The following is a 14,293-nucleotide window of genomic DNA, read 5'->3' on the forward strand; positions in this document are numbered from 1 at the left end:
CTGATGGTAGGCCTACATAAACAAACTGAAACCTAAACCAGAGTCAATCCTGCAGATGCCTCGAGGTTAAGAGGAACAACCAATCACAAACCGCCAACTAGGCTTTCCCAAGTAACGCACTCCTTAAGTTATAGCCAATGAAATCATTTCCTTGTTTTGCTTCTCTCCGAAAACCTTTCCCCTCGTTCCCACCAGTAGGGTGCTTCTAACTGCTTCCAGTCTGGCACTGCCTGATTCAAATCAATGTTAGCTCAAATAAACCCTTAACATTTTAATATACCTCAGTTTATTTTTGTTCTTGTTGCTGTTGTTGACAGAAAGTAGGATCCATCAACGGGCATGAATAAGGAGGGGGCGGCACCGAGGTTTTCATGAGTGCAGCGCCCACCATTTGTCCTGGGGGCCACAATTAGGGATGTCTTTGAACCCATAGCCATCTGGGATGAGCCGCTTCTCCGCCACCACGTTTTCGAATTTCTCCTCACTTCTTGGAGATGTGGATCTTCCGGCAGCCAGGGAACCTGAACTTGGCCCTGCATAGGGCCGGCCTCAGTTACATGCTCCCTTTTCTGCAGCTTGACGTGGATGGACGTGACGACTGCCAATGCGGACCCAGGCCACTGTGCCCTGGGGCTTTCCAAAGTCACCTCGCTTACCTGTCTAGAGCCCAGATTGGAGACAGCATGAGGCCAGACATGAATGTCCACTGCAAAGGGCTGTCTCCAAGGTCCCTTAGGGCAACCCCAACAAGCAACAGGCTGCGTACACTACCCAGGAGGCTACTGTTTTCGGCCACGGCCCAGCAGGCCTCCGTGGGGAAAGAGCACAGTTGGCTTAACTAGCGGCAGACTCTCTTTATCCTCCATTCCTCCTTCTCATACCTCCATTCCAGTCCAGTAGTAAATCCCTTATCTTCCAAATATGCGCAGAATTCAATCATTTCTCATCTTTCCTATCAATACCACCCCAGGGCTTAGTCACCTTCACCTCTTGGCTGTTTTGGCAACAGTCTCCCAGCCAGTCTGCTTTTGTGTCTTCCTGCCTTTGGTCTGCTTGCTTCTTTTTCTTTCTTTCTTTCTTTCTTTCTTTCTTTCTTTCTTTTCTTTTCTTTTTTTTTTTTTTTAGCCCTCAGGATTCATTTATTGATTTGTTTATATAAGTAAAATACACAGGTACAGGCTATGAAATGTGAGAACTCTTAATCTCTCACCAACAAACATTTTGTGGTTTGCCATAGACTTTAGAACAAAAATATGTCATCCCCAAAGACCTTAAAAGTAGTGCAAATCTGTACTTGTATCTCTTCAGTGTTTTTCTTGCCTTTGGAGTATTTCACCTAGTTTGCATCCTGATTATCATGTGAAGACTTTTCTGCTACTTCTGTTCATTATAATGGTTTCTGAATGTTTTTGAAATAAATTTATATTTAAAATATTATTGGATCAAAATTACGACAGACTTACCAGAAATGTAAATTAAATTTGACACTTTATTTGGGGAATTGGCAGAAGAGAAAAATATTTTGAGGTTTGAAATGAGAATACAAATGTTAAAAGAGCATAAAATAGGGATGCCTGGGTGGCTCAGTCAGTTGAGTGTCTGACTTCGGCTCAGGTCATGATCCCATGGCTCGTGAGTTCGAGCCCCGTGTCGGGCTCTGTGCTGACAGCTCAGAGCCTGCTTCAGATTCTGTGCCTCCCTCTCTCTCTGCCCCTCCCTGCTCATACTCCCTCTCTCTCTCTCTCTCTCTCTCTCTCTCTCTCTCTCTCAAAAATAAACATTAAAAAAAATTTTTAATAAAAGAATATAAAATACCTAAAAGAGTTAAAATATTATGACAAAATATTGGCATTTTGGTTTCCACGAAGAAACCATTGGAGAACAGAGATCGGATAGCAATTCTAACTTGAAAGGATAAATGCATTTGAGACAGTCAATTAGAAGCGAGCATGGTGACGGGGCACCTGGGTGGCTGAGTCCGTGTAGCCTGAACTCTTGGTCTCAGTTCAGGTCTTGGTCTCAAGGTCGTGAGTTGAAGCCCTGCACTGGGCTCAATGCCCAGCGTGGAGACTGCTCAACCGAGGCTGGTTGTCTCGCGGCTTCGAAGAATGAAGAGGTGGACACAAAATGAGCAGCAGGCAAAATTTTATGAGAGTATGAGATTAGAAAATAAGAATAGTATGAAAGCTCTCTTTGCAGAGGCGACGTTCAAAAGTAAATGCCCATGGTCTGCTTTCAACACAGCACGTAAAAGGAGCCTATTAAACAGAAGTCAGATTACATCAATTTCTGCTTTAGATCTTCCAGCTCCTGTCTCACTCAGCATGAAAGCAAAATCTTGGCGTCCACCAGCCACAACAGCCATACCCCCTAGTCCCTCTGTTCTTACCTGCTCATCTCTCCCCTGGCCACTCACTCACGCCACACCGGCCTCTTGCCAGCCTAGAACATACCAAGTACACCCTTCATTCATGGCCCTTGCAGGGGGTTATACGTCTTCCTGGAACATTCTTTCCCTAGAGTTCCAAACAGCTTCCTCCCTCAGCCTGTCCGATCTTCATTCAGAAGTCTCAATGAGACCTTCTCTGAACACACTATTTAAAACTACAACCCCTAGGGGCGCCTGGGTGGCGCAGTCGGTTAAGCGTCCGACTTCAGCCAGGTCACGATCTCGCGGTCCGTGAGTTCGAGCCCCGCGTCAGGCTCTGGGCTGATGGCTCGGAGCCTGGAGCCTGTTTCCGATTCTGTGTCTCCCTCTCTCTCTGCCCCTCCCCCGTTCATGCTCTGTCTCTCTCTGTCCCAAAAAAAAAAAAAAAAAAAAAGTTGGAAAAAATAAAACTACAACCCCTCAGACAAAAGAGCTGAAGCAAACGGGCAAAAGATCTAAACGGACAACTTTGCAAAGGAGGTACGCCAATGGGAAGTACGCACAAGAGAAGATGCTCAGCATCATATGTCATTAAGAAAATGCAAATTGAAGGAAAGATGAGATCCCACTACACATAGACTAGAAGGGGCTAAAATTTCAAAAATTATGATAACTGACAGCATCAAATGCTGGTGAGGATGGGAAGCAATAGGAACCCTCATTCATTGCTGGTGGGAATGCCACATGGTACGGCCAGGAGCACTGGAGTCGATGGCCCACACCTGTAGTCCCAGCTGCTTTGGAGACAGGAATTTCACTCGAGCCTAGGAGTTCTGGGCGGTATAGCACTCTGTGCCAATCCGGTATCTGCACCATGTTGGGCTTTAACACAGCGACCTCCCAGGAGCGAGGGGACCATCAAGTTGCTTAAGGAGGGCTGAGCTAGCCCAGGTCAGAAATGCAGGAGTTCAAAACTCCCATGCTCATTAAACCAGTACAGCCACTTGGGAAGGCAGTTTGGCAGTTTCTTACAAAGCTAAGCATAGACTTAGCATGCCAGCAATCGCACTCCTAGTTATTTACTCAAATGAGTTGAAAACTTTTGTCCACACAAAAATCTGCACGTGGATATTTATAGCAGCTTTCTTCACAGTTGTCGAAAATTGGAAGCAGCCAAGATATTCTTCAATAAGTGAATGGATAAACAAACTGTGGTACATCTGTACAATGGAACAGTATTCAGGGATAAAAAGAAAGGAGCGATCAAGCCACAAGGAGATACATAGAAAACTTAAAGGCATATTTCCTTTTTTTTTTTATTTTAGAAAGAGTGAGCAGGGGAGAGCAGCAGAGGGAGAGAGAGAGAGAGAGAGAGAGAGAGAGAGAGAGAACCTCAAGCAGGATCCACACTCAGCACAGAGCCCAACACAGGGCTTGAGAGCCTGACACAGGGCTCGATCCCATGACCCTGGGATCATGACCTAAGCCAAAATCAAGAGTCAGATGTTCAACCAGCTGAGCCACCCAGGCTCCCCTAAATGCATATTTCGAAAGCGAAAGAAGCTATTTGAAAAGGCTACATGTGGTATAATTAATTCCAAACCTCACATTCTGGAAAAGGCAAAAATGCAGAGATAGAAGGATCTGTGATTGGCCAGGATTAAAGGGAATGGAGAGCTGAACAAGTGGAGAACAGGGAATTTTTAAGGCAATAAAACTATTCTATGTAATACAGTAATGGTGGACACATGACATTATGCATTTGGCAAAACCCATAAAACTGTACAATACAAAGAGCAAACCCTAAAATGTACATTATGGACTTCAGTTAATAATCATGTGTTACTCCACGTGCCAACTAACTTGGATGTAAGTCATAAAAAATAAATTATTAGATTAAAATAATAATAATAATGTGTTACTACTGGCTCATCAATTGTAGCAAATGTATCACATTAATGAAAGATGTTAATAAAAAAGAAATCGTTTGAAGGACACATATGGGAACTCTGTACTCTATGCTCAGTTGTTCAGTAAACCCAAAAATATATGCACAATATGCAGAAAAGACATGACGAATATATACTATATATTTAGGTATATATCCTGTGTTATATATATATTTTCTTTTTATGAAAGAGACAAAGAGAGAGAGAGTAAGCAGGGAAGGGGGAAGGGAGGGAGAGAGAGAGAAAGAATCTTAAGTAGACTCCACACCCAGCCCAGAGCCCAAAGGGCTCAATCCCACAAACCATGAGATCATGACCCGAGCCGAAATCAAGAGTTGGATGTTCAACCAACTGAGCCACCCAGGTGCCCCTATATTTTCTATGTAATACAGCATATCTAATTGTAATAGGTGTAATTACCCAAATCTCAAAACGTAACAATTATACAACACTATTATCTAATTCACACAGTCCATATTCAAATAACATCAATTGTCCCAATAATGTTTTTTATAGCTTTTTTCCCTAATCCAGGACCCGGTCCACTGCATTTAGTAATCTGGAAGAGGTCCTCAGTCTTTTGCTGGTGGTCGTGGTGGTCTTTCTTTACCTTGACATTTTTTAAGAGTTGAGGCCAGTTCTTTCGCAGATATCCCTCAACCTGTGTTTGTCTCTTTCCTCATGGTCAGATTCACATTACGCATTTTGGGCAGGAATCTTACAGAAGTGGTGTGCCCTCAGAGCATCATATCAGGAGATATAAGACGTTGGTCTGTCTCAATGAGGGTGATATGACCTTGGATGCCCACATCCATCAGATTTCTCCCAAAAAGGGGAATTTTGTATATTTCGTTCACTGCCATATTCCCAGAGCCTAGAGTAGTGCCTGATATAGGCACTGAAAAAGAACACATTGAGTCAATGACTAAATGACTTCAAGTCTGTGGAGCTGAAAAGACAAAGGGGAGGAAGAAGAAAAAGAAGAAAGAGGAGAAAGTCGTAAGCTTGTAGAATAAATTATCAGTATGCACATTTTAGGTTCATAAATATTATTCAGGAGATTTCCAGGACATTTCTATCCAGAGCCATCATACTCCTGCCAGCATAAACTTATCTTCTAATGTGTTAATGATAGAGACTTGACCTCAATGATAACTCATTTTAAGATGATCCTCATTTTGGGGGCACCCGGGTGGCTCAGTCGGTTGATCATCTGACTTCAGCTCAGGCCATGATCTCCTGGTTCATGAGCCCCACATTGGGCTCACTGCCGTCAGCGCAAATCCTGCTTCGGATCCTCTGTCTCCTCTCTCTGCCCCTCCTCCACTTGCAGTCTCTTAAAAATAAACGTTAAAAAAAAAAGATGATCCTCGTTCTTAAAAGCTTTTTCAACTCTTTCAGAAGAAAATCTTCTGTGAAAGGGGCCTCAGAGGCCTGTTTCATAGATTATCAATTTTCATTATGGTATGCCTCAGTGGCAATGTGTGTCGTAGGTAAATATAATTTACTATTTACCTCAAGATTCCTCTAATTTGGTTAATAGTCCCTTGCAATTATAAAGCAAGCAGTGTGAAAGGAAAAATGGTCACACATTCATGCAATGTGCTAAGGAAAGGAAAGAAGGACATGAAAATATTACCATAAAAAATTTTAACATTATCAGGGCACCTGGGTGGCTCAGTCGGTTGGGCGACTGACTTCACCTCGGGTCACGGTCTCACGGTTCGTGGGTTTGAGTCCCGCATCCGGCTCTGCGCTGACAACTCAGAGCCTGGAGCCTACTTCTGATTCTGTGTCTCCCTCTCTCTGCACCTCCCCTGCTCGTGCTCAGTCTCTCTCTGACTCCCAAAAAATAAATAAATGTTAATTTTTTTTTAATTTTGTTTTTAATTTTAACATTATCAACTAGACAACAAAAATCAATTCCAATTGGTTCGGTGTCCGTCAACACAAGCCAGTGAAAAGGAAAACTCTGTGAAGCATTTTGTTTTCAATCATTTTTTTTTAATTTATTGTCAAATTGGTTTCCATACAACACCCAGTGCTCATCCCAAAAGATGCCCTCTTCAATACCCATCACCCACCCTCCCCTCCCTCCCACCCCCCATCAACCCTCAGTTTGTTCTCAGTTCTTAAGAGTCTCTTATGGGGACGCCTGGGTGGCTCAGTTCTTAAGAGTCTCTTATGCTTTGGCTCTCTCCCTCTCTAACCTCTTTTTTTCTTCTTCTTCTTCTTCCCCTCCCCCCATGGGTTTCTGTTTCCAAACATATTTTAAAAGCGATGTGGAAAGTGAAATTTTTTAAGCTTGGTTTTTAACTATCACCATAATTAATCGTCAGGCTTTAATGTAAAGAAGGTTTTTTTTTTCTCTCTCTCTCTTTTGATTTTTAAACATTCTACGGAGACTTAAATTGTCTCTGCTATTACCAGCCTTTTCCCAGGGGTGGGGGGCACCAGGATGCCTCAGTCAGTTCCAAGCATCCGACTTGGGCTCAGGAGTTCGACCCCACATGGGGACTCTCTGCTCTCAGCGTGGAGCCCACTTTGGATCCTCTGTCTCCCTCTCCCTGTCCATCTGCTGCTCTCACGCACACCTGGGCGAGCTCTCTCTCTCTCTCTCTCTCTCTCTCTCTCTCTCAAAACTAACCAAACATAACAACAAATAAAACCCACCTCTCCAGGTTCATTGCTTCAGTAGAGCAGGGATAGAACATTTGTGTGCAGTCATTTCTCGCCTTCATTTGGGAGTTCATTATATAAACAGATAATGACACACTCCCCGGAGAACACTTGACTGAATGCTACATGTGTCTTTTCTCATTTGTAAATTCGTTTGTAAGCAAAATGCAATTCTTTTTGCCTGACATAAATTGGAATGAGATCAAATCAAGTCCATTTGCTAATTGTGTAAACTTTGGATATAGGTTCCTATTTCCTAAATGTTTCCTCATACTTCTACAAGTTAATTAATGTTTGGCAGACAAACTTATTTGCCCCAATATGATTAGAAAGGGAGTAAGCTTACAAGTGACACGCGTAGCAAAAAAATTTTTTTTTTAATTCTAAAAATTTAGGGCTCCTGGGTGCCTCAGTCAGTCGAGCGTCCAATTCTTGATTTCAGCTCAGGTCATGATCCCAAGCTTGTGAGATGGAGCCCTGCGTCGGACTCTGCACTGGACACGTAACCTGCTTGAGATTCTCTGTTTCTTGCTCTCTCTCTCCCTCCCTCCCTCTGCCACACTCTCTCTGTCTCTCTCTTTTTTTTAATGTTTATTTTTGAGAGAGAGAGAGAGAGAGCAAGCATGAGTGGGGGAGGGGCAGAGAGAGAAGGGGACAAAGGATCAGATGTGGGCTCTGTACTGACAACAGAGAGCCTCACATGGAGCTTGAACTCCCAAACTGTGAGATCATGACCCGAGCCGAAGTTAAACGCTCAACCAACGGAGCTACCCAGGTGCCCCTCATTCTCTCTGTGTCTAAAATAAAATAAAATAAAATAAAATAAAATAAAATAAAATAAAATATAAAATTCTAGGGGCGCCTGGGTGGCTCCGTTGGTTGGGAGCCTGACTTCGGCTCAGGTCATGATCTTTCAGCTCCTGAGTTCGAGCTCCGCACTGGGCTCTGTGCTGCCAGCTCAGAGCCTGGAGTCTGCTTCGGATTCTGCGTCTCCCTGTCTCTCTGGCCCTCCCCTGCTCATGCTCTGTCTCTCTCAAAAATAAATAAACATTAAAAAAAATAAAATAAAATAAAATTCAAAAACTTTAGTGCAGGCATGATTAAAGGAGGATTCCATGCATGTTTACATGTCATCTAGACAAAAAAAAATCACCTGTATAAGAATAATTTACATTCAATGGTGGCATGTCACTTAAATTAACGATTTTACTCCCACCAAATACTCTGCTCAATACCAATTTAATCTCCTATGCTTCTAACTCCTTACAGTTTCATTCTTGTGTGACATTTAGACAGCATTCCTTTTTCCGTCCTTGGTCATTCTTTCAACCTAAATATTTCAGGAAAGATATCTGTGTGGTATTATCAAAAGCAAATGAAACACATTCAGGCCCTAGCCCGCTCAAATCGAGCCAGAGTGACCACTGTTTCATTTCTGATGGAGATTTTCGTATCCCAGACCAAAGGCACGGTTTTCCACTTAGTCGCTGTGGACAATCAGTCAGGCACTCTAACACCTGGGATCTTTCCACATTTTCCTTAACAGCTACAACCACCAAACCCTCAACCCCTGCCATCCTGGTTAGAAACAAGAAGCACCGCTCCCAACCATCTCCCGGTGCCATTTTTATATACCGGCAGCCCACAGGGAACAGCACATAATAACCTCCGCCTCCTCTCACCTCCCACTCCCTCCGCTAAGGGACGGAACACCAAAGAAAGTGAACAAGTGGATAAGCCAATTTAAGAAATTGTGGGTGAAGTCTGAAATCTGTCTGAAACGCAAAAGCTTCCACACTCAGACCCCAAAACCATGGAAACCCTCGGTTCCTATGCGAAATGCCGTGGCACTCTGAATCTATACTGCCAGTCTGCCCTTCACCATGTATTTTTTTTTTTTTTTTTTATTTTATCCGAGGGAGAGACTGCCCGCGCTCATGCGCAGTCAGGCACACGCCAGCCATGACGCGCGCGTGTGAGTGGTGACGCATGCGCGTGAGCGGGAGGGCGAGAGTCTGAAGCAGGCTCCGTGCCCCGCGCACCAGCGAGGAGCCCACGTGGGGCCCCATCCCGTGACCAAGAGATCACGACCTGAGCCAAAGTCAAGAGGGGACACCCAGGTGCCCCTTCGCGTAACCCTATTGTTAACTGATACTGTTGGTTCTCTTTACCCATGAGTCCCCATGTTTTCTCAGTCCTTAAGAAAGAGGAAGACCTTTGCAAAATAATTTCATGTCAGGAAGATTTGTTTGTAAGTTGTATTTTTAGAGACAAAGCCGAATTGAAATCAGCCACTGGGCCTCAAAATCTAAAGCATTCTTGCAATACATTTAATCAATCACTATGAAGTACTTAATTAGGTCAACTTGGTACTGTGTATTCTGGAAAGATCTTGGTATTTGGTCGCTTGTTTATTTTCTGTTTCCCACACCAGAATGAAAGCTCAGGAACTTTAGGGACTTTTTAAAAAAATCTTTTCCTCTGCTTTATCTGCTACACCTAGAGCACAATAGGAGCTCAATAAATATTTACTGAATGAATAAAAATGTGGCAGCCGCTAGCAAAATTCTTTTAAGCTTATTTATTTACTTAAGTCATCTCTGTATCCAACATGGGGCTCAAACTCGCAGTTCCCAGATCAAGAGTTGCTTGCTCTTCTGATTTAGCCAGCCAGGTGCCCTGCAAAATGTTTTTCTCGCTCTAGAAAGCTACCCGAGTGTCTCTTTGCTGGCCATAAAATACCAAACTGTTTTACCTGAGTCGCTATGCCATTGCTTTATGGAGTTTGAACAACAGTACACTAACAAACAGCCTCAAAGATATTCCCATGACTACAATTTGCTTATGTCACCGAGGCTATTCCTTGGGGTACTCACATAACTCCCTTGATGCAAATCTAAGACATGCACAAGAGGTGAGTTTAGACCAGCCAATAACTCTTGGAAACCTTTACAAGATTTTTTTTTAATTTTTTATTTTATTTCGGAGAGAGAGAGAGTACATGCACAAGTGAGAGAGAGAGGCAGAGGCAGAGAGAGAGAGAGAGAGAGAGAGAATCTCAAGCAGTCTCCATGCTCAGTGCAGAGCCCAATGCAGGGCTTGATCCCACAACCCTGGGATCACGACCTGAGCCGAAATCAAGAATCAGACGTTAAACTGACTGAGCCACCCAGGCGCCCCTACAAGCTTTAAAATTATGATGTTAAAACAGGAACTAACAGTTACTGTGACATGATTTGGGTTACCCCCCGTTCAAAATATGGGCATCAGCAGATGCACAGCGGAAGTGCTGAGCTAAGCTTGGCATTCTTGAAAGCAGAGCCAAATAGGGATTTTCTGTAGGTGCTGTCAGCCCAGAAATGGAATTAGGCAATTTTAACCCATCCATGCCACCCTCTCTCTGCCGGCATAGAGACCCATGGAAGCAGGACCAGCTCTGCCAGATGGTGGTTCATAGAACAATTGGTTCTTACGTATCTAACCTGTTTATACATACCAATCCTCCCACTTCCTATCAATGCTTCTCCTCGGACGAACCTTACCCAGGTTTCTGGGTGCTTCTTCTCTTCTCAGAGACTATAGGATGCTATTTTCACTGGATTTTACTCAAATGGAAACGGGTCAAATTGTTTTCCAAACTTGGCTGACCCTAAGAATCTCTGGAATATTTATTTTAAAATGCAGCTTCCAAGGAATGTCCAGAATAATCACAGCTGTGCAGATCAGCATCTTAAACCTCCTGGAAAGCACACAAAGCAACTAGAAAAGCAACAATGAAACACAGAAACAAATACACAATTAGGATATGCCAATGTTTATAGCAGCATTATCCACAATAGCCAAAAGGTAGAAACAATGGAAATGCCCACTGAAAGGTGAATTGATGAACCAAATGTGGCATATACGTACAATGGAATATTATTTGGCCTTAAAAAGGAAAGCAATTCTGATACATGTTACAACGTGGATGATTCTTGAAAACATGCTAAGTGAAATAAGCCAGACACGAGAGGACAAATACTGTATGATTCCACTTATATGATATAGCTAGAGTAGCCAAATTCATAAAGAGAGAAAGCAGAACAGGGGCTCGGGGGCAGGGTGGGACTCTCCAAAGAGTCACAAAAATAATCCTAATATGTGGGGGCAGTTCTTGTAGCAACGGAGAAGGAGAGAGCTTTTGGGTTATAAGCCCGCAAACACTACCCTAACCTGCCTGTCTTGCTGTGCAATAATCTGCAAACGATGGCTTGTGAAAATCTAACACATTCGTTGTTAGGCAGTAAAAAAAAAAAAAAAAAAAAAAAAAAAAGGTTCTATCACAGCACTGATACAAATGTACTTTTTCAAAATGTGAAGATAATTCCAAATTTATGAACCAGGGGGAAAACTAGCTACCAAGAAACAGGTGAGGGGTGCGCTGGGCTGCCTCCGTCTGAAGAGCACACAACTCTTGATCTTGGGGTCGTGAGTTCGAGCCCCACACTGGGTGCAGAGATGACTCAAATAAATAAAAACCTAAAAAAAAAAGAAATCGGTGCAAGTGGTAAGCATAGCATAACCTATAGACATGTTGAATCACTATGTTGTTCACCTGAAACTACCATAACATTGTGTGTCAAACATACTCAAATTTAAGAACGAAATTGTTTTTAAAAAAGAGATATAACCAAAATTTTCACCAGGAAGTTAAGAAATATAAATGAAGCAAAGCAGAAATACAAGAATTTTGGAAAGACTTGATGAGACAATCCTAGGAGATAAAATGTAAACTGAAAGAAGGACACAGAAAAAGTAAGGCCAACAAATGTGAGGATGAGACAGCAGAAACACAGGGAGAACAGACACGGAAGAAAAATACAGTAAGTGTCCTAAAGTATAAAAAAATAAGAAAAGTGGAGCACCTGGGTGGCTCAGTTGGTAGAGCATCTGACTCTTGATTTCAGCTCAGGTCATGATCCCAGGGTTGTGGAATCGAGCCCTATGTTGGGCTCCATGCTGAGTGTGGAGCCTGCTTAAGATTCTCTCCTTTCCTCGATTGCGCTCTCTCTCTCTCTCTCTCTCTCTCTCTCTCTCTCTCTCTCTCTCCCTGTCTAATTTTTTTTTAAAAAATAAGAAAAGCAAAATAAAGATCTTACTTTTTTAAAATAAAGATTATAATGGAGACAGCATTATCTAGAACACAAGGAGTGTCAACATTTGCACAATTTAAGTCCTTGAAGAAGAAAACCAAAATAATGCAATAATAAATAGTTCCAAAAGACTCAAGAAAATGTTCCTGAAACAAATGAGGATGTGAGTGTACTTACTGGAAGGACTTACTAAGTACCAGGGAAAACTCATCCAAAAAGGCATATCCTAATAAAGTTATTGGACTGAAAAAATTAAATCATTCATACAGGAGAAAGTCAGGAGGCCTCATATTTCTCCTTGTCAACATTCATTTCCAGAAGACATTGGGAATTTGACTGGATCCAAATTTCAGTCCTTAGGGTGCTGACTGGATTTGATAACTCACTGAGTAATTACTTAATTCAACAAACTTTTTTTTTCCTTCACCACTTCCTTTACCTCCCATTTTTTTTAAAGAAATGCTCTTTAAAAAAAAAAATTTTTTTTTAATTTTAGAGAGTGTGGGGAAGTGGGGCAGAGGGAGAGAAAGAGAGAGAAAGAGAGAGAATCCCAAGCAGGCTTCACACTCAGCTCAGAGCCCGACACAGGGCTCAATCCTACTACCCTGGGATCACGACCTGAGCCAAAACCAAGAGTCGGACCCTCAACTCCAGTCACCCCCAAACATGTAAACAAATTATCGCAATACAATATGATAAGAGTCAAAACTCAAGATGGAAACAATAGGAAAGGTATGTTCAGGAATGGCAAGAATTTCAGGGAGAGGTGGAAGACCTTGGGACAGTTTATTATGAAATTTGACTTAATTGTAGGTGACAGAAAGTCAATGGAGGAAAGTTAGCTTTGGAAGTACTAAGGAGAAAGCGTTTGTGTGCGTTGTCTGTGTGTACGGGGTGGGAGGGGGAATATGATTCTTATTGGACCTCAGATGCACAAGGATGAGTTAATCATACTGAACAGGTCGTGCATGGCCTATTATTATTTTTTTGTCCAGACAAAACTTTCTGATTTATTCTCTTTGTATCCTCATATTCCATCTCTTTCATGCCCCTTAACTCCTACTATATGCAATCATATAACATGCAATGATATTTTCGTTTATGTGTGTTTCTGTTCTTCTTTGTGTGTGTTCTTACAAAATGTGCATATCTTGGGTGCCTGGGTGGCTCAGTGGGTTAAGCGTCGGACTCTTGATTTTGGCTCAGGTCACGATCTCACAGATCTGTACGGTGCTGGCAGTGCAAGAGCCCGCTTGGGATTCTCTCTCTCCTCCTCTCTCTGCTCCTCCCTCACTCACGTGTGCTCACTTTCTCACTCTTTCTCTCCCTCTCAAAATAAATAAACTTTTTAATATTTTTATGTTTATTTATTTTTGAGAGAGAGGGACAGAGCACGAGCAGGGGAGGGGCAGAGAGAGAGGGAGACACAGAATCCCAAGCAGGCTCCAGGCTCTGAGCTGTCAGCACAGAGCTCGATGTCGAGCTCGAACTGCGAGATCATGACCTGAACCGAAGTCGGACGCTCAACTGACCGAACCACCCAAGCGCCCCAAATAAACTCTTTTTTAAATGTGCTCATCTTTTATTTCTTATTTTGATTTCAGTATAGTTAAAATACAGTGTTATATTAGTTTCAGGTGTACAATATAGTGCTTCGACAATTATATACACTTCTCAATGCTCATTGTGATAAATGTTCTCTTAACCCCCATCACCTATTTCTCCTATTTCATTCTCCCCACTCTCCTTCTCTCTGGTAACCGTCAGTTTGTTCTGTATAGTTAAAAATCTGTTTCTTGGTCTGTCAGTTTATTTCTTTGTTTATTTGTTCTGTTTCTGTTTCTGTTCTGTTTAAATTACACATATGAGTGAAATCATATAGTATTTGTTTTTCTCCGACTAACTTATTTCACTTAGCATTATACTCTCTAGGTCCATCCACGTTGTTGCAAATGGCAAGATTTCATTCTTTTATGGCCAAGTAACATTCCATTGTATGCATATACCACATCTTTTTTATCCATTCATCTATGGATGGACACTTGGGCTGCTGCCATAATTTGACTACTGTAAATAATGCTGCAGTAAACACAAGGGTGCATATATCTTTTCAACTTCAGTGTTTTTGTATTCTTTGGGTAAATACCCAGTAGTGGAATTACCAG

At 42.4% G+C, this 14,293-nt stretch overlaps 1 non-coding gene across 1 annotated transcript; it reads right to left on the bottom strand.

Annotated features, from left to right (window-relative positions):
* Positions 1–714: 714 nt before the first annotated feature.
* LOC111558445 lies at positions 715–848 on the bottom strand. Its single transcript, XR_002739352.2, has one exon. It is a non-coding gene; the product is annotated as a small nucleolar RNA SNORA70 (small nucleolar RNA).
* Positions 849–14,293: the final 13,445 nt, after the last annotated feature.

This window comes from Felis catus, chromosome F1, assembly GCF_018350175.1.
Source record: "Felis catus isolate Fca126 chromosome F1, F.catus_Fca126_mat1.0, whole genome shotgun sequence".
NCBI classification, from domain to species: Eukaryota; Metazoa; Chordata; class Mammalia; order Carnivora; family Felidae; genus Felis; species Felis catus.